At 44.5% G+C, this 19291-nt stretch overlaps 1 protein-coding gene and 1 long non-coding RNA gene across 3 annotated transcripts in view; one reads left to right on the top strand and one right to left on the bottom strand.

The window, feature by feature from the left end:
• Positions 1-19291, bottom strand: part of LOC126355778 (tyrosine-protein phosphatase Lar) — a 1814905-nt gene that overhangs the window by 1693535 nt on the left and 102079 nt on the right. The window lies entirely within an intron of this gene.
• LOC126355779 (uncharacterized) overlaps positions 1-19291 on the top strand; it is a 297536-nt gene that overhangs the window by 183555 nt on the left and 94690 nt on the right. The window lies entirely within an intron of this gene.

Genomic DNA, 19291 nt, shown 5'->3' with positions numbered 1-19291 from the left:
CTATGTACTATTCAGTGTCCCCTCGACGATCACCAGAGGTGTACGGCCAGTGTAGGAGATCGCTCCCCACACCATGATGCCGGGTGTTGGCCCTGTGTGCCTTGGTCATATGCAGTCCTGATTGTGGCGCTCACCTGCACGGCGCCAAATACGCAGACCATCATTCGCACCAAGGCAGAAGCGACTCTCATCGCTAAAGACACGTCTCCATTCGTCCCTCCATTCACGCCTGTCGCGACACCACTGGAGGCGGGCTGCACGATGTTGGGGCGTGAGCGGAAGACGGCCTAACGGTGTGCGGGACCGTAGCCCAGCTTCATGGAGAGGGTTGCGAATGGTCCTCGCCGATACCCCAGGAGCAACAGTGTCCCTAATTTGCTGGGAAGTGGCGGTGCGGTCCCCTACGGCACTGCGTAGGATCCTACGGTCTTGGCGTGCATCCGTGCGTCGCTGCGGTCCGGTCCCAGGTCGACGGGCACGTGCACCTTCCGCCGACCACTGGCGGCAACATCGATATACTGTGGAGACCTCACGCCCCACGTGTTGAGCAATTCGGCGGTACGTCCACCCGGCCTCCCGCATGCCCACTATACGCCCTCGCTCAGAGTCCGTCAACTGCACATACGGTTCACGTCCACGTTGTCACGGCATGCTACCAGTGTTAAAGACTGCGAGGGAGCTACGTATGCCACGGCAAACTGGCTGACACTGACGGCGGCGGTGCACAAATGCTGCGCAGCTAGCGCCATTCGACGGCCAACACCGCGGTTCCTGGTGTGTCCGCTGTGCCGTGCGTGTGATCATTGCTTGTACAGCCCTCTCGCAGTGTCCGGAGCAAGTATGGTGGGTCTGACACACCGGTGTCAATGTGTTCTTTTTTCCATTTCCAGGAGTGTACATCATTTTTGTTTTACTCGTCTGGCCACCTCGCAAATGGATACTTCTGAGTAACTTGATTTTTAAATTTCGCCGGTTTCCAAGTTCTACCGCTATCGACTCAGTACCAACGAATCCCAAATCAGTTAGTGTGAGCTGTACTCACGACTTGAGACTGCGCATTGATAGCAGAACATTTGATTAAAGGCCTATACTGAAAAAAAAAGTAGGAAGCATTATCCGGCAGTTTTGGTATAGATTACCGAACGTGGGGCTGTGTGAGAAAAGAGAGACTGACAACACTGCGAGCGATCTAGCAACACTGTGTTGTTTCACTTGTGCAGACAGGTGTGTTCATCCCTTCCAGATGCTCACTCAGTCCGAGTTTCAGCTCCGTACAGCCAACACATGATTTCTTTTACGGCGTCGTCAGTGAAGTTGTGTTTTGTCGTGCGTTACCAAAACAGAACAACGCAATTTAGAACAACATTATGACATCAAGTTTTGTGTTACAGTTGGGAAATCCGCCATTGTGACCCTTAAAAAATTGAAACAGGCCTATAAGGAAGATTCCTTATGAAGAGCAAAAGTATTTCACCGGGACAAATCCTATTTGGAAGGCCGATAACACGTAGAGAACGAACCTCGCTCAGGAATACCTTCAGCTTCAGAAACCGAGAAAAGCGACGAACGCTTACGTGCTCTTATGAGATTCGACCGACGTTCAACAATAAGGATGATGATTGAACGGTTAAATACTTCCATCGTACATAAAATTTTTACCGAAGTTTTGCATTTGTGAAAGGTTTGACCAAGAGGGTGCCGAAAAATTTCGAAACTGAACAGAGACAATCGAAGAAATGTGTGTATTGATCTTCTTGAGAGACTTGCCAATGACCACGAATCGCTGGGTGGTGTGATAACAGGCGAGACTCCTTAATTTCTGAGTACGTTCCTGAGTCAAAACGGCAATGTGAACAGTGGCACGCTGAGACATCTAATCGACCGAAAAAAGCTCGAGTGAGCACAGCAAAGATCAAAACAACGCTGATTTCCTTTTTTTAACAGCAGGGGTACCACGCATAAAGGATTTGTTCTTCTTTTACAAAGATGTCCTTGGAAGGAACAGGAAAAAGGTCAATGGTGTGAGACTGGACATTGCAGATAAGTGGATGCTGCAACATGACAACGCCCCTTGGTTCAAATGGCTCAGAGCACTATGGGACTTAACTTCTGAGGTCATCAGTCGCCTAGAACTTAGAACTACTTAAACCTAACTAACCGAAGGACATCACATACGTCCATGCTCGAGTCAGGATTCGAACCTGCGACCGTAGCGGTCTCACGATTCCGGACTGGAACGCCTAGAACCGCTCGGCCACACCGGCCGGCTAACGCTCCTTGTCCAACGATCTCCTCCATCACCGAATGCTTAGCCTCAGAAGACATTCCTGTAGCCCACAAGCCGGCCGTTGAGGCCGAGCGGTCCTAGGCGCTTCAGTCCGGAACCGTTAGTTAGGTTTAAGTAGTTCAAAGTTCAAGGGGACTGATGACCTCAGATTTTAAGTCCTATAGTGCAAAGATCCATTTTTTTTTTTTGTTCCATAGGACCGCCCCCCCCCCCCCCCTTCCCTATTAACCTGATAAGAGTACTTGTGACGTTTTTCTCTGCCCTAAATTCTAGGACTCTGAAGAGCATTCAAAAGAATGTGACCGACATATTGAACGTCCTACAGGTTGAATCCTTTCAGCGCTGCTTCCAACACTGGGAACAGCGACTTCACCAGTGTATAGATGCCGAGGGCAACTATTTTAACGGAGCCGAGTCAATGCGTTGTTCTCTAGCAACGTTTCAGCAAGTTTCTTACTTGCCCGAAGATGGCAAGTAAGAAACTTGCTGAAACGTTGCTGGAGAACAACGCTTTGACTCGGCTGTCAACCCGAGCAGAATTTATCATCAAGATTCGCCGAGAAAGCCTGCATTCTCATATTTTAAAGGAGATAATATTTTCGTTTGAAAAAAAGAAATAAGAACTTCGGTGCATAAAAAAATCAATGCCATTACTTTTCTCGCACACCTTGCATGTCAGCGACACATTTTGGACGCACGAGAGGTTAGTGGAGCACGCGCAGTGTTCAGTTGGCGCCTGTCGGCCGCAGTGAGGGCCATCTGTCTGGAAACGGCCGAAAGGGCCGGTTGCGCACCGCTGTAACAGTATTTCAAACCGGACGCGCAGCTTAATCACCCAACGGCCATCTGCTCTCCCATGATAAATGCATGCGGGGCTTTTAGCGCAAGCCGAATTATTACGGTAACGCCCCGCACTTCGTTCGCATTCAGGCTGGCGCAGGATAATTGTCATTTTAGTCGGTCACTGATGATAAAAACGAGGCAGAATCGCGGACATGGGTCACCAAAGTACAGCACGAAAGAACAGGAGGGAGAAGTGTCAACCCGAAGCACCACATGGTACAACCTGCAACTGGGAGCTGATTTTCTTGCTAGAACAGAGCTTTAGAATCTACTGTTGAGAAAAATTGTTTTATCTGCTTTTAAGGCCGACCCAATTGATGGCCGTGTCGTGTGGTCTCGATACTGACCGTTAGCGAGATAAGAATTTTTGACGGGCGGTGTTTTCTGTACCACAGCGGCCCTGACGCATTGGGCTTCAGTAATACGACGTTAGCGAAGACCCACACAGCACACTGAACGCTGTGGTCCGCGTTTTGTAGGTTCGTTTGGATATTAGAAACTTTGCCATGATGTAAAGTAGCGATGTCTGGTTTCCACTCCAGTGGCCGAATCTCTGAATGTAGATAAATGTGGTTTAGGTTGGCATGGGGGCAATAATTATTTGTGCCGGAATATATATATATATATATATATATATATATATATATATATATATATATATATATATATATATAAAGCAGTGGCGATAATTGTTCCGTGGCCACCTATAAAAGCAAGCAGTGGCGATAATTGTTCCGTGGCCACCTATAAAAACTTCTCGGTAAATCGGACGTACAATACGTCGTGTATACTTCCTCGCGAAGCCAAGGCAACCCTCGCGAAGCCAAGGCATCTCTGAAAAGTTACTCAGTTTCTCGAAACAAAATTCGAACAATAAAGAATGTTCACCTGTATTCGGGTGTATGAGCCATGTCTCAGATCTGACAAACAAATCACCAACAAATTACCAATCAGTCCAGATTTCAAATTCAACGAAATGCTGACCTGTGTGACCAACTCATTCCCGATAACCAGTCACCGGAAACTGTTTTTAGATAAACGTGGTGAATGCCTATCACCGTCAGCAAGCGATCTGGCCTACACTAGGGTCCACCGCAAGGTTAACAAAGCGACAGAAATACAATGTTTCCGCACACGCACTACGGAAGTCATCAGAAATATCTTTTCTACTAATTGCATACGCGGTCATCAATTACCTACGGGATCGACGATACTCGCCCCTCCGCACAGATCCGTAATGGCCTTACGCTCTCGAATGCACTACACAAGCGCCGAGCAATGGAACACGCACCATCGCCGCACGGTTGGCGCAGATAAAATCGATGGCTGTAACTAGATTCCCTCCTCCTTCTCCTACTCGACTGTTATGTCTCCCATTTACGCGAGTCGTCCTAAAACGAATTCAAAGGGGGAAAACGAGCTCGCCAGCTCCCACACACAGAGACACAGAGAAAAGCAAATATTATTTTTCCCGTTCCTGGCAAAAGCGTAGCATGGAGCCGCCGCAAACCGACGATGTTCAACTTCTCTGAGCCCAGCAAACTGAGACGAAACGTAGCTGCTGGTGCGATTCAATTAGTTAGCTGAAAATATGAACTCCGATACTGCTGCCAAGATAGGCTCTCATGTGGCCAAGGAAAAAAGTATCGGAAACAATACCTCCTCCTCCTCCCCCCCCCTTCTCTCTCTCTCTCTCTCTCTCTCTCTCTCTCTCTCTGCCCTACAACTTGCTTCAAACACAAACATTTGCACCAAGAAAAAGTTGCAGATAGAACTCAATAACCAACTTTTTCACTTCTGCGTATTTTCTAGATTCCCATCCTCACCGCGACACCTTTATTTCTCTCCTTTGTAAGTGAGCCGTTTGTGTGATATTATTCATCGCATCGAAGTACCGATTTAGGACGAGGATATGCTCATTACTCAGAATATTTAACTGACCCTAGAAAAGACTACGGAAAACTAAGGTGGATAACGTTATTTCCAAAGATGTGCTAGACATCGAAATGGTGATTTTAAATTTAAGTGTGCCTTAAATTGTCGACTGAACAGCTTCAATTGGTTAGAGGCCGTAAGGAGTACAGCATCAGGGTCTGCGTCGAATACTCGTAACGGGTATGATATGCCATATCTGTATTCCGAAGTTTGTTGACATTCTTTCCACATTGCTGCTTACTGGTAAAGACTAAATTTTGTTCTTTAGATAGAGAAAAAAAACTGTACCTGCACTGTCACATATATTAGCTGCCCTGTAAGTACGATAATAGTAGTATCTAAATGAAATGTTAGCGATCGAATACGATTACACTGCAACAAAATGTGCTACCATTAATTTCCAAACACTAGGAATACTGTTACCCCCATTTCTCAGATAAGGAACTAACACTATTTACAGGGCGGCGCAGTTACGTCGCACCCTAAACTTTCTGTGGCCGAGTTCTGAGAGGAAAACGTATGGCTTACTTCCGACCAATACCATAGTTCGATGCTAGACATCTTCACTTTGCAGTGTATCTCGTCATGAAGATTATTTTGTCACTGCTGTCCATTTCGTTCTTCAGCAATAAATGTTCTGACGGAGCTTAGCTTAGAAGCCTACAGAGTACCGAGCTACACTGTTTTCGTTTATTTAAACGTAATAGGTAACGTGAATAAAAATGCAGTATTATTCTTTGTAAATATGTGGAAAATACGTACAGAAGACGGAAGGCTGTTTGCTCATTTTTCACAGTCTCCTTTGACAGTGTCGGAAATGGCCGTTGGGAGTGCCCAAGTCAGCAACTTCGCATCGTCTGTTAAGCCGTATTTCCACATGCAAATGAAGTGCAGCCACAGAGAGTGGCACACCGACTGGTAACGGCGGTGGCGCCATAATCTGTTGTTTTCACACGCTCCTGTCAAAATTCTAGTGGCACTGTCTACATTGTGGATTATTCGGACGATGTCGTTCAGAATGAGATTTTCACTCTGCAGCGGAAAGTGCGCTGGTATGAACCTTCCTGGCAGATTAAAACTGTGTGCCGGACCGAGACCCGAACTCGGGACCTTTGCCTATCGCAGGAGAGCTTCTGTAACGTTTGGAAGGTAGGAGACGAGGTGCTGGCAGAAGTAAAGCCCTGAGGACGGGGCGTGAGTCGTGGTTGGGTAGCTCAGATGGTAGAGCACTTGCCCGCGAAAGGCAAAGGTCCCGATTTCGAGTCTCGGTCCGGCACACAGTTTCAACCTGCCAGGAGGTTTTGATGTCGTTCAGGGTAAGAATCCAGTAAGAAGAAAAGAAAGTATAAAGTTAGACTTTGCGCAGAAATAACACGGGGCCTTTGCAGTTCTAAAGAAAGTATAACTGGTAAACGACGGTTAATTGTGGAACCAATTTCGAACAACAGATGCAAATTTCGGGGAGTTGTTTAGCTGCGTACAGAAGTCTATAAAAATGTGATACATCAGAGATGCAGTACTGGCACGAGTGGAATTACAAGCGGCACTTCGATATCTGACATCTGACGATTACCTGTCATCTCTCCATTATAACGCATGTACCACGATGCTCTGAAGACTCATTTGGAGGCTAATATTTACACTGTTGCACCTCGTGTCGATTAGTTAAACGAAACATCAAAGATCTTGCAAATGTTATTCTGTACCGAATACTAGAGTCGAACTTTGTGCAAGTGCAATAAAAGACAATATAAAATATGGAAATTGTGGGTCTGTCTTGATGCAAAACAGTTTTGTTATTTATTTATTTATTTATTTGCTCTCCAAACTAGCTTCAGCAACATATATCGCCATCATCAGTGAGTTCTTTATTTCTGAAACATGCAGAAACAGCATAGTTATAAAACATTGTAAAAATTATAACACGTTTACTGTTTGTTATTTTACTATTGCTCTCTGTGAATACTTTCATAATACATGACTTACTACGCGTTACGGCATGGTTTTAGGATTGTTTTCTCTTTCTGCGGCATATCTTGTGCTGCCGTTTTTCTCGGCATACATCATGTCATCTGCAACTGTGTGACCGGTTGTTAGTAAAAGAACACAAGAAACTTGAACTTACTTATGTCACCGTTATACAATTGGGATTGCGATAGTATTGTGGATTCAGTTTTGGTGTGTACTAGGTTGTTACATAGTTGTTACATAGCCTGTCACGTACTCACGTTTGCTGGGCAGCTTGCAGTTACTTTTATACTCAGAAAAGCATAACTTTCAGACTTCGTTCATAGTGCAAAACAAAACGCCATCTTGTTGTTCGCGTATATCGCGAGAAATGTATGGCATGTTGCGAGAAGGCTGTGATCATTGTAGCGGGAGTTCTGACGACATCTGTTCCTTATTCATGTCTCTGCGTGTGATGGGGGAGTGGTTCTTTTGTGTGTTTGTGCTTTCTGTTCTGTGTCCTCGATCGGTCCTCTCAAAGCGGTAAAAGAGGGTGTTGTTGCAAAGAGTCGAGTTTTCGTTAATACGGTTTTCCCTTCCAATACAGCCCTTTGTATGTAATAATTTTCCTCTGTTGTTGGTTGTCTGTATAAACTGTTGCTGTGTTTCAGGATGTGCAGATCACTGTCGATATCGGTGAGGTTATGGTTTTTTGTTATTTAGGCTGTTCTGCGAAAGTGGAATGTGAGCAGTCACTCTTTAGAAGTCTCATGTGCTCTGTGTATCTCGTTCGGAAATTCTTGCTTATCTGTCTCATATATTGGCCCTGACAAGCGATACACGTGAATTGGTGTACTCCCGGATTGCTGAATCAAGGCAGATCCACAATTCCCATACTGTTGCGTTTGTATGCAAACGCAGACCAATGGAAGAACTCCAAGATAAAAAACTAAGACAATGTAATTTCGTTTATGACTGAATATCCATGCTGCTTTATTAGAAGGGAGAGTGAAGCTGAAATAATACTGCCACCAGAAGGCTTGCTACTGCCTTTCTCAAACTGGCTGGAGAGTAGTTTAAGTAACACCAAAACCAGAATACAGCAGAGGTGCTCCGCAATTGCCGGCCGCTCTGGACTAGCGGTTCTAGGCGCTTTCGGAACCGCGCGACTGCTACGGTCGCAGGTTCGAATCCTGCCTCGGGGATGGATGTGCGTGATGTCCTTATGTTAGTTTGGTTTAAGTAGTTCTAAGTTCTAGGGGACCGATGACCTCAGAAGTTAAATCCCATAGTGCTCAGAGCCATTTTTGAGCTTCGCAGTTTGGCCACGAGATGGCACTCAAATGAGACTAGGCAGTGGTGTAGGAAGGAAACTGACATCGCAGAGTTAAACTGACATTAACTTGCGGTGACGCCTCCCATGTGGGCGGGGGGAGTCGCGTCGCACTAGATGCATATAGAAACCTGTGTTCAGCTCCGGCAGGCCACCGAATCTATTCTAACCATCTTGGGCGGGCTGGATGCTACGTAGCCTCCGTGCTTGGACAAGAATGTTACTAAAACAAGGCCGAAAGCACGTGAAACAGCTATACCCGTTCCGCAGAAAAGGACGTGGCGAATATTGGATACACTTTCCTAGGTTTACAAATATAAGAGGTCAAGAGAGAAACATTCTATTACACACTTTAGTGATGACACTCAAAAGCGAGCTTAGAAACACATTACATTATTTTAAATAAATTCAGCAAAACAGACATATGTCAATTGCTCTTCAATGACTGTCATTCAGAATACGGATGTTTTGCGTGTAGGATTGTCGCCCAATTCGCTCAAAGAAAACAAATTACTGTAATTTGAATTCCGCCGACTGCCGCCCGAAGTCGGTAAAACCGAGCGCTAAGGCTGGTTGCACTGACGAGGAGAACACGTCGAGTGCCAATACTTGATTTCCCAGAAACTTCTCTCAGTGGAAGAGGAGTCGAAATAAGCGAACACGTGTCTCAGCTTACACGTAGATACTCGACCGTTTCCGAGAAAACGACGGTCAAATTTCTCGTGGCATTTTATGCCCTTTTAGCGGTGGTACAGTGGCAAGCATAGCGACTTGACAGTTTTGCACCCCGTTTCCGAAACCTGACGATTACATTTATTTTTGTTGTTATTTATTACACATGTCCAGAGAAGATTACTACAAGAATGTTTTCAAGTGTTTATTAAAGTGACGTTATTCTTATTCGCCTAATAATTCTATATTTCGTGAATGAATTACAAAATAATAATAATAATAATAATAAATGAACAAGAAAATTATTTGAAATTGTTTTAGGTGTTGTCCAACAGTGCACCTTGCACATAAGCAACTGCAAGCGTCAGCTTACGGAAAAGTGATGAATTATGCGTGATTTGCCGAGTAATGTTCACTATGTTTCTTTCCCAAGTGAGATTCATACGAAGAAATGTCAGTGTTACAAATCTGTCTTCGCGCTCAGCTCGTGATGTTCGGAATTTCTATGTTTCGTCTATTTCTTCGATGGGTATCAACCAAAGGAATGCACCTAATCTTCCTGAAGAATAAATGTAAGTTAAAACATAAGAACTAATATAAGAATACCAGCATTTAAAAAGATTGTAACCACTGAAAACATTATACAAACCCCTCCACATACACACGCACTGACAGAGAATTAATTAATTTGAAGCATAGAAATAACTATTTCAAATCGTAATTTTAGCTTAAACAATTTATCTACTTTAAGGTGTAACAGGCTGCCGATGACAAACTGTGGAACAAAACAGTCACTGTAAAAACAGAACACATCAGAAAAATCACACGACGTGGTAAAAAGGTATGAATTCATAATTTGTGTGTTTTTTCAAACATCTGTAATTACGATTTAAAAACTAACAGTTACATGTACACAAACAGTAAAGAACTTTCTTTATCTTTAACAGATGAGGAATAAAAGCGGACTGTAAGATGCTGGAACTGCAGTGAAACATGTTTGGATTAAAAACAAAACTGTGTTTAGCTAAAGGCGGAACCTATCCAAAAACATACATAATATAACGCAGTTTTAGCCCCTAACTTGATAAGAAAGATTCCTGTACTAACATTCTGCGGACATGGCTACATAAATCAAAGAATAAAAATAAAACAAATAAAAACAACAATTGGATTTCGAAGCGCAAAAGTGAAAGTCCGCGACGCTAGCCGCTAGGACACTATTTTAACTGAGATCAGCGTGCTTTAAAGGGATTCTCAGGTACGTCGAGAACATGGCCCGTCGTTTTCTCAGAAAAAGGTCGACTATCTAAGGATAAGCCGAGACACGTGTTCGCTTATTTTGACCCCTCTTCCACCGAGCGAAGTTCCTGGGAAACCGAGTTATGGCACTTGCCGTGCTCTCCTCGTAAGACTGTACTGGCGTACTGATTTGAAAGATCGACCGCCGTCGGGCGACGTCCGTCGTCGGCGGAATGCGCCGACGTCGGCGCCAGTGGGTGGCCGCACGCAGACCCGGTCGCCGGTTAGGCAGACCCGCCGCCCAGCTGTGGCCGCCGTGTACACAGCCCAGACGACTACGGCGCGGCCTCCCTCCAGGGCTGCGCATATTTCCGGCGACGGGCGCGCCATTTGTCAGCGCAGCCCAGCGCCGCGACGTCCCGATACCTGGCTGCCACGCTGGCGCGCCGTCCCCAGCCCACCGCGCCGCGACGCCGTGATAAATGACGGCCCGCGCGTGAAACATTTCGCGTATTACCCGCGCGCGCCGGAAAACTCCAGCCCGACAGAGCTGCATTATACGCCGATCAGCCGCTCAACGGCCGTGCGCCAGCTCTGTTTTCCAACAGCCCACTTGGCACAAGCCGGTTTAGCGCTCCCCGTCTGCTGCCCTACGCACCGATCAACATAAAAAAGTCTATATCGGCTTACTGCCAACAATTATCTCTACGCGTTGAAATTCACCGTGGTCAAGTACTGGAAACAGACTACAGAAAATACGATAGTTTGGTTCTCGACGAATTTCACCAGTTACGAGGGATATTCAGAAATTGAAGTGGTCGGCTGAAGGAAGTGCCAGCTCACACGAGCGTGTTTTCAGTTACTGCGTGTTAAATGCATAGTTAAATTTAAAGACATGACCATATATGCTGTGTGAGCAGCAAGCGAATGGAATGGTCAGTGATAATGTGTCTACAGTAAGCTCACAAACTGTCAAAAGAATTGTTCAAATGGCTCTGAGCACGGTGGGACTTAACATCTGAGGTCATCAGTCCCCTATACCCCCGCCGGCGAAACATTACACTTGACAGTTCGCTTTTTGTCTAGTTAGGTTGGCTATACTGTAATAGCGATGTTGCAACAGCAGCCTCTATATACACAGCAGACGATACAGTTTTCCGTCCCGTCTCGTAAATGCAAGCGATTGAGCAATTACAATGTATATAAAAACTCGTTTTTAGTTGTACTACAATGACAAGAAGTAAACAACCGTATAATAATGCATGTTAAAGCATAACAATGCGCACCCTTTCGATAACGAAGCAAAGAAATACAAAAAACAAGCATCTGACGACTGGTACTTTAAAATCAATAATGTACGTAGTTTACAAAATAAATAATAACCGAGATTGCAATAAATAACCAATATCAGAATTTTTTCACTCACCAATTTACAGCGATAATGGCGCAATTCCATCCAGCTCGCCATCGTCACTGTTGTCCGATTCATCGCTAAAACCGTCGTCATCGGCAAAACATATCATTAATTGTTCATGACCACTGATAATGCCTTCTATTGTCTGTGCTGCTCGTATAAGCTTCTCGACGTGCTCTACTTTTTTTCTCCATGAGGCTGCATCCACAGTCACAAGAGCTTCACGCAACAGCTTTTCCACCTCCGTTATTGTAAAGGACTTGTTGTTGTTCCTTACATACATTTTTATGTCACTCCATACTTACTCAATAGGGTTGAAATGGCAGTGATATGGTGGCAGCCTTATTACAGTATGACCCTGCTCCTTGGCAATTTCGTCTACTACGTATGTAGGTGTCGTAGGCTTATTTTCTTTAACAAGAGAATATAACAGAACCTTTGTCATACCCATATCCGCTGCAATATTTCGAGCCTGTAACCACTGCACCATAACTTCTTTCCGATCATTTGTAGTTGGGGCTTTGTTCTGTATCACCGAATGATATGGAGCATTGTCCATTACAATTGTTGTAGGGACAGGAAATTGTTTTAAAAGGTTCCTGAACCACTCAACAAATCGTGTGTGATCCATATCTTCATGGTAATCACCAGTCTTTTTTTATCTAAAAACTAAAAGTGCGTCAGGGAGAAAACCACTGGAGGAGCCTGCATGGACCACAATTAATCTAGCTCCTCTTCCCGTCGGCTGATGGCCGCTACTGCTGGGTGTGTTATCCGTCCAACATTTACTGACAGCTTCCCCGGAATTAACCCACGTTTCGTCTAGCCAAATTATGGAATGAATGTCTCTGCCCACAATTTTGTGCAAGAAAATGCTACGACCGGTAACAATATGTGCCCTCTCTAACAGTACTTTGCGTCCGTCTAGCGTTTTGTAACGGAAACCCATATTTTTTAGCACAATTTTTAGTGATGTTTTACCACCCCTGAAGAGTTCACTTTCTTTTAAAGAGATTAATAACTTAGCTACAGTCGGATACTCTTTTCTGCTGTAGTAAGCATAAACATGCCTACGAACTGCATCAGTCTGGAAAGAATCTAAATCTGTGATAAGACTACGCCGCTTTTTCTTCTTTCCCGGAGTTGATAAAAATGTATTATTTGATCCAGACAGCTCGGAATCATTACGGCTCACTTCAGTATCTTCCAAGTTTTGTAGTAATAATCCCTTACTTACTACCGTTCTTGCACTAATACCAAGAGTTTTCGACGTAGGTTCCACCACTTTGTCGGCAGGAATTGATGGCTGTCCATGAATGCTTACGTTGTTTTTCTCCTGCTCGTAAAACTCACGAGTTCTGCGTAGCAACTCCAGTGCCTGGCTGTTTAGCGGCACCCCTCGACGCAAAGGATTGTCACTAGGTGAACGAAGTCTTATCGGTGGCATTTTCCAAGTAAATAAACTCACAACGTAACAAAAGTCACAACGATATAGCACACAGTACAACGAAAACACGCAGTAAACAACACACAACTCACGTTGTATACACATTCACTACACAAAGCCGGCAACGCGGGAACTTTGACGTCACGGCACGTGAGTAACAGCAGTGCTCACTGCACTGTGATTGGCTGGCGCCCCACGCTGAACGCCTATCGTTCTTCACTTGTTACTCCGTTACGCTGCCAACTTCATACGCAAACGTCAAGTGCAATGTTTCAGCGGCCCGGGTATAGACCACTACAACAAAATTGTTTTTTAACTATTGCTCTCTATGAATACTTTCATAATACCTTACTATACGTTACAGCATGGTTTTAAGATTGTTTTCGCTTTCTGCGGCATATTTTCTGTGTTTTTGTGTCGCTGTTTTTCTCGGCATACATCATGTCATCTGCAACTGTGTGACCGACTATTAGTAAACAAACACAAGAAACGTGAACTTACGTATGTCAACGTCATACAATTGGGATTGCGGATGTATTGTGGATACAGTTCTGGTGTGTACTGGGTTGATACTTAGCTTGTCATGTACTCTCGTTTATTGGGCAGCTTGTAGCTACTTTTATACTCAGAAAAGCCTAACTTTCGGACTTCGTTCATAGTGCAAAACAACTACTTAAACCTAAGTAACCTAAGGACATCACACACATCCATGCCCGAGGCAGGATTCGAACCTGCGACCGTAGCAGTAGCGCGGTTCCGGACTGAAGCGCCTAGAACCGCTCGGCCACCGCGGCCGGCCTACGAAGGGCAATCCAAAGCGAAAGGGGCACGATGGTTACCGAAATAATTATCGTCGTGTATGAAAATATGTGACTCCACACTGCGAATGGAACGACGGAAAAATTGAAATGTTTTGGATGAGAGTTTTCCAAGATCCTCCCCGTAGACCTGACTTGGCATGCAGCGGTTTTATCTCTTCACCAAGACTCAGCACTTCACGACCGACGATGAACTCAAGAATGCTGAAAACTACACGGCATATAAAACTTCTCAACTGTTAAAAAAGAAAATCCAGCGGAGGTTAATTTATGAATAGCCGTTGTATCATAATTGCAACAGACTCGCTCTGAAGTGACGTTTCAACAAATTTCGTATTATTTTCTGGTGAATACGATCCGACAGTGACGACTAGAAATTTAGCTGATACTTGGAGTTTGACCAAAACAGTACTATGTTGCTGTTTTGGGAGGATTTCCTAACTTTTGATAACTTTTTACTGGAAGTTTGTGATGCGATGCAGTTTCAGAGACTATGAAATCCATCAAAGTGCGTCATTCTGATCTTAGATGATGATTCTCCTTTGATGCTCGCCTTGTCATTAATTCTGCTTCTCTACCGTGCATGTATTTTTTCATATACATATGCAATAATAATTAACGTAGGCATTTTTATCACACTCTAGACTGGCAACCACGCGAAGGAAGCCCACACAAATGAGTTTCTTGGAATTTTCTTCGGCTTGAGAAGCGCAATCCAATGAACCCGTCATTCGCTTTAATAAGAAAACCTATTTCTTACTGGCCGGTCGCGACGTGCTAATGAATACTACATTTATACGCGTATATAGCTCCTGAATGTACAAGACTCGGGATATGCATTTCTATACAAGACTGTACAGAAGACCAGTACGGCATTGCTGCCCATCGCAAATATCGCAGTACCGCATCATCCTTTACATACAGTGTATCAAAAAACGAGCTAAGGACGAAAATGTATAGTGGTATTAAGAATCCGTCAAGAACAAGGACAGTTGCACACAGTCATGTAATCATTAAAAAATGCATGAAGTTTATACTCATGACCAAAGAAAATTACCATAGACGATTACTCAGTTCATTGCTTGTTTGGGGCCTGTAAGCAGGATCGAATGCGATGCTTCCGAAGTTACACTTGACGAAACCGCTTTCCACTTCTTACAGGGACTGGTGGGAAAATCAGGTTTGTCGCCACAAATTCATAAGACAATAAATGAATTGATGTTATCGCACTTTTAGTAACTGCGATGCAACTGCCCTAGGTGTACAGGTATAATGGGTGCGAATAGTTCAAACAGGCTCTTTGATCAATACCACAATGTACGCTTTGTATCAAGTATGAAGAAAAATAAAATTTCCAGCCGCTCTCAAATGCACCCCCACATTAGGTGACAGAGATCATACATTCCGTAGCCATACCTGCAGAACTGAACAGTTGAATATAAATAACAAATTACTGTTCTAACATATTTATCTTCGTCTTAAATATTTTCTTCTGTCGCCTGTCAGGAGGATGACTATCCCGGTAAGTATTACCAAAGTTTTTCACTGTAAAGCACCCGTTCATAAATAGTACACACTTCTGGTTGCTGATTCATTGGCATTTTAATTAACTGTTATGACTTCGTCTGCAGTGCAATGACAATGCTGCCAGCTCTGGCCAGTTCAAAATCACCTGCACACCCAACTCGTCGTGCATTCAATCATCAACTAACAGCCAAAACTTACGCATGACGTAAGATTTTGAGACAGCACACTCTAATGACTTCATGTTGCTCATACTGCTACTTTTTCATACAAATTTAAGACAACGAAGGCTTTTATAATGTGTTATCTTTAAATAAGTATTTACATATCTTCATTTAGGTATTTTTCATACATATCACATAAAAAACAAGTATTCTTGTTTTCACTCAGAGCAATTTTCATAATTACATAAGTTTTAATTATTTTGTTTAGAAGCAGTAATTAGATATAACGGCTTCCAATTGGTATAAAACGATAGTCCTGAGGTTACGTTGTTTTAAATTCCCAAATTATTATTTAAAAAAATATATGATGAATTATGTGGTTATGAAAACAGATAATTACTGGTACATTCAAGTTCAAAATAGTCACTACAATTGAAGAAAAGGAAAGTTCTCTCTCTTAAAAAAAAAAGGCATATAAAATTATTATAGTAATATGAAAGCACAGTCCAAATGGCGATTATTGTTAAACTGCTTAAACTGGATTGATACTTGGGTGTAATTTTGACGTCAGATGAATAATATGTGTGTGAATAAATAGGCGTAGGAGAATAGCGTATGCAAGTGGAGGGTGTTACAACAACTACACAAATCCAACACGGTGGGTCGTGTTCTTCACTGGAACGTGTGTGGTACAATGCCCAATTTCGCCTCACTGTGGACAGGACAGTCTGTTCACATGTGGGAGGAGTCTGTTTGCAGGGCAGCCGACGGTACCCTGGCGTCGGCGGCGGCACAATGAGTCCATAGAGAGGATGTAGCGCCGGGTTATAGCCGCGGACGGATTCAATTTTCAATCCAAACAGCGGCGCCGCTCGGCCGAGCACACACAGCCCTCCTACGCGCTGCGCTGCCTCCCCTAATCCGTCCCAGCTCGTGTGTGTGTGTGTGTGTGTGTGTGTGTGTGTCTGCCTGCCCACAATAATACTTCACAAAACACGCCAAACTGGAAACTGTCAGCGGCGAGGGGCACATAAAAAAGGAGCAGATATAATCAGATCAACAGCGGACGGGGTTTACGGATAGCGACGCCCGGTGTTCCGTGTGGGTGGGGGTGAGGCGAAAGAACGGCAGGGAGCGGAGAGCAGGGTGCGGCCCGTTAACGTAATTGCCACTTTTCTCCAGGGCGATGGCCGCGGCGGCAATGCTGGAGGGGCGGGAGAAAGGGGAGAGGGGGTGGTGGTGGTGGTGGTGGTGGGAGCGATGCCGCAACGGCAAGTGGTCGCGCCCAGTCACCGCTAAGCCGCTAATTCTCCGCGCGACGCCTAACATTTCGGTCGCACTCGCACACGTCAGTCGATCGCCCCGGCACAAAGTAGATCGGCGTAGCCTCGAAGCGAGGCCGTATTTACCAACATTTATCTGCAGACGGCAAGCGGAGGAAGGGGGAGGGGGGAGGGGGTGAGGGTGGAAGATGATGGAAGGACGGCGAGAGGAAGTACCGCGGAGTGTAGTGAGAGGAAAATTAAATTAAAAAACATAATAACCGTGGCCGCGGCGGGGTTTTGCCGGCTGTGCCGTTAGCCGAGGGCGACCGCGCGGCGCCCTGGCGGTGATAGGGCCGAGTCCGCGGCATTACCATACAAATAAGGATTCCCGCGCCCCTCGTCTGCCGAGGAGCGGATCGGACGGGTTATAATCCCTTATTTGTATGCCCCCTATCGGTATTTATTACGGGGGCCGCGGCGCTGGCTGCGAGAGATGACGAGACAAACAGGTAATACGCGACCAGTCGGCAGCGAGTGTCACAAAACAGTGCCGCCACTGTCTGTTTCTCCACCAGGTTGGGCGTCATGTAGCACACACTTAACTACGTGTATATTTCGCTGACCGTATTGATGGTACATGTAAGAAGGCAACACATGTAAAAATTCCTTAACATCAACCAACCAAGATATTCTACGTGTTGATTAATTTCTTATCGCCGTGCACCGCAGCTGCAACACATCATTTCCGCACAGATTTGTTCAGTTCGGATATTTTTATCTGCATTACCGATCGGTTTCAGCATTAGCGGCATTATTAAGTGCAGCGAGCACATAAGATTTTTCAAGACAAAACATCAGTCAGGTTCCCCACCTCTCTCCTCTCAATTTTATTCAGTGCCTCGTTATATTTATTTATTGATTTTGAGATTCCGTACCACAGTCGGTAAAAACGCCGAAAACTTACACGATCACCTCGTTGTCCAGTCTGTTTGTCCGACTGTTAAAAACCCATTTTCTCAGGAGCGGTAGATGTATCAAGTTTAAATTCATGTCACGTACTAAGAACTACGATCCCTCCGCGCTGTAAAAAAATTTAAGCATCTAGGTCAATGCAAACAAAAGATACCGTCATTTATGTCACATATGTTGATACTAGGATGTTCATTCATCAAAACGGATAGGGTACTTCCCGCTAGCTTAGAAAAATGGTTCAAATGGCTCTGAGCACTATGGGGTTTAACTTCTGAGATCACCAGTCGCCTAGAACTTAGAACTACTTAAAACTAACTAACCTAAGGACATCACATACATCCATGACCGAGGCAGGATTCGAACCTGCGACTGTAGCGCCCAGAACCGCACGGCCACTCCGGCATACCCACTACGTAACCTAACTTAAAGTAACTTACGCTAAGAATAACACACACACATGTCCACGGGAGGACTCGAACCTTCGACGGGAGAAGCCGCGCGAACCGTGACAAAACGCCCTGGACCGCACGGCTAACCCGCGTGGCCCCGCTAGCTTAGACTCAAGACATTTGGCAAAAAGAAAGGTTTCACAATACAAGTACACGAAAAAGTCATAAAATTATTAATTTGTAGTTATATCACACGTAAAAAGATTCCTTTTGTCATTTACCATTCGGCTTCCAAATTAAAATGTTCTATACAGGCTTGGAATTCCCTGGACCGACATCTCGCTAGTATCAATCTGGATAATAGGCAAAGATGACCGAGACTTGATTCTCTGGATATATCAACTGTCTATATACGTAACTAAGTTCGTCAGGAACCATCAGTGCGTAAGTAATACTCGCACCTGGGCAATTTTCCTTTACGAACACTATCGTAAATCGACATCACATCTGTGCAAGCTGTAAGCGACGGATTCGCTATACTTAAGGCATTTTCCGATATGCTGCTATCGAATATGTGGTGCGTGACCTACCATGTTTCAACAAAACTGTTTTTCCGAGTGTTGTCTTTACGGAAAACAGGAGAACTGCCAATTTTCCAAATCAGGAAAGTAATTGTTGAAATACCATTGTATGATAGCGAGTGGTCAGAAGTACGAATTGATGACAGGAAGCTGTATAGACACAGAAGAGCATTGCGTGGAGTGTTTTTGTGAAATACAGGGTGTTTCAACAAGAATATACGAGTTACACAGTGTTATTTTGTCCATACTATCGATCGCTGCGCCTCTGCTCGGCTATTGCAGAAACGAATACAGTCTAGTTTATATTAATACCCGCTAGATGTCAGCTGACTTCTGTTTTGCTTGGTAACCACATATATTCAAAACGGCTGCTCCGTAGCAGAAATAATTTTGTGTTCTCGAGTTTGCGAAGTGCAATTCGGTGATTACAGTGCAAAGACGTTTCAGGTTGAGATACCGAA

Source organism: Schistocerca gregaria, chromosome 3 (assembly GCF_023897955.1).
Source record: "Schistocerca gregaria isolate iqSchGreg1 chromosome 3, iqSchGreg1.2, whole genome shotgun sequence".
NCBI classification, from domain to species: domain Eukaryota; kingdom Metazoa; phylum Arthropoda; class Insecta; order Orthoptera; family Acrididae; genus Schistocerca; species Schistocerca gregaria.
This window is presented reverse-complemented; position numbering and strand designations above follow the sequence as displayed.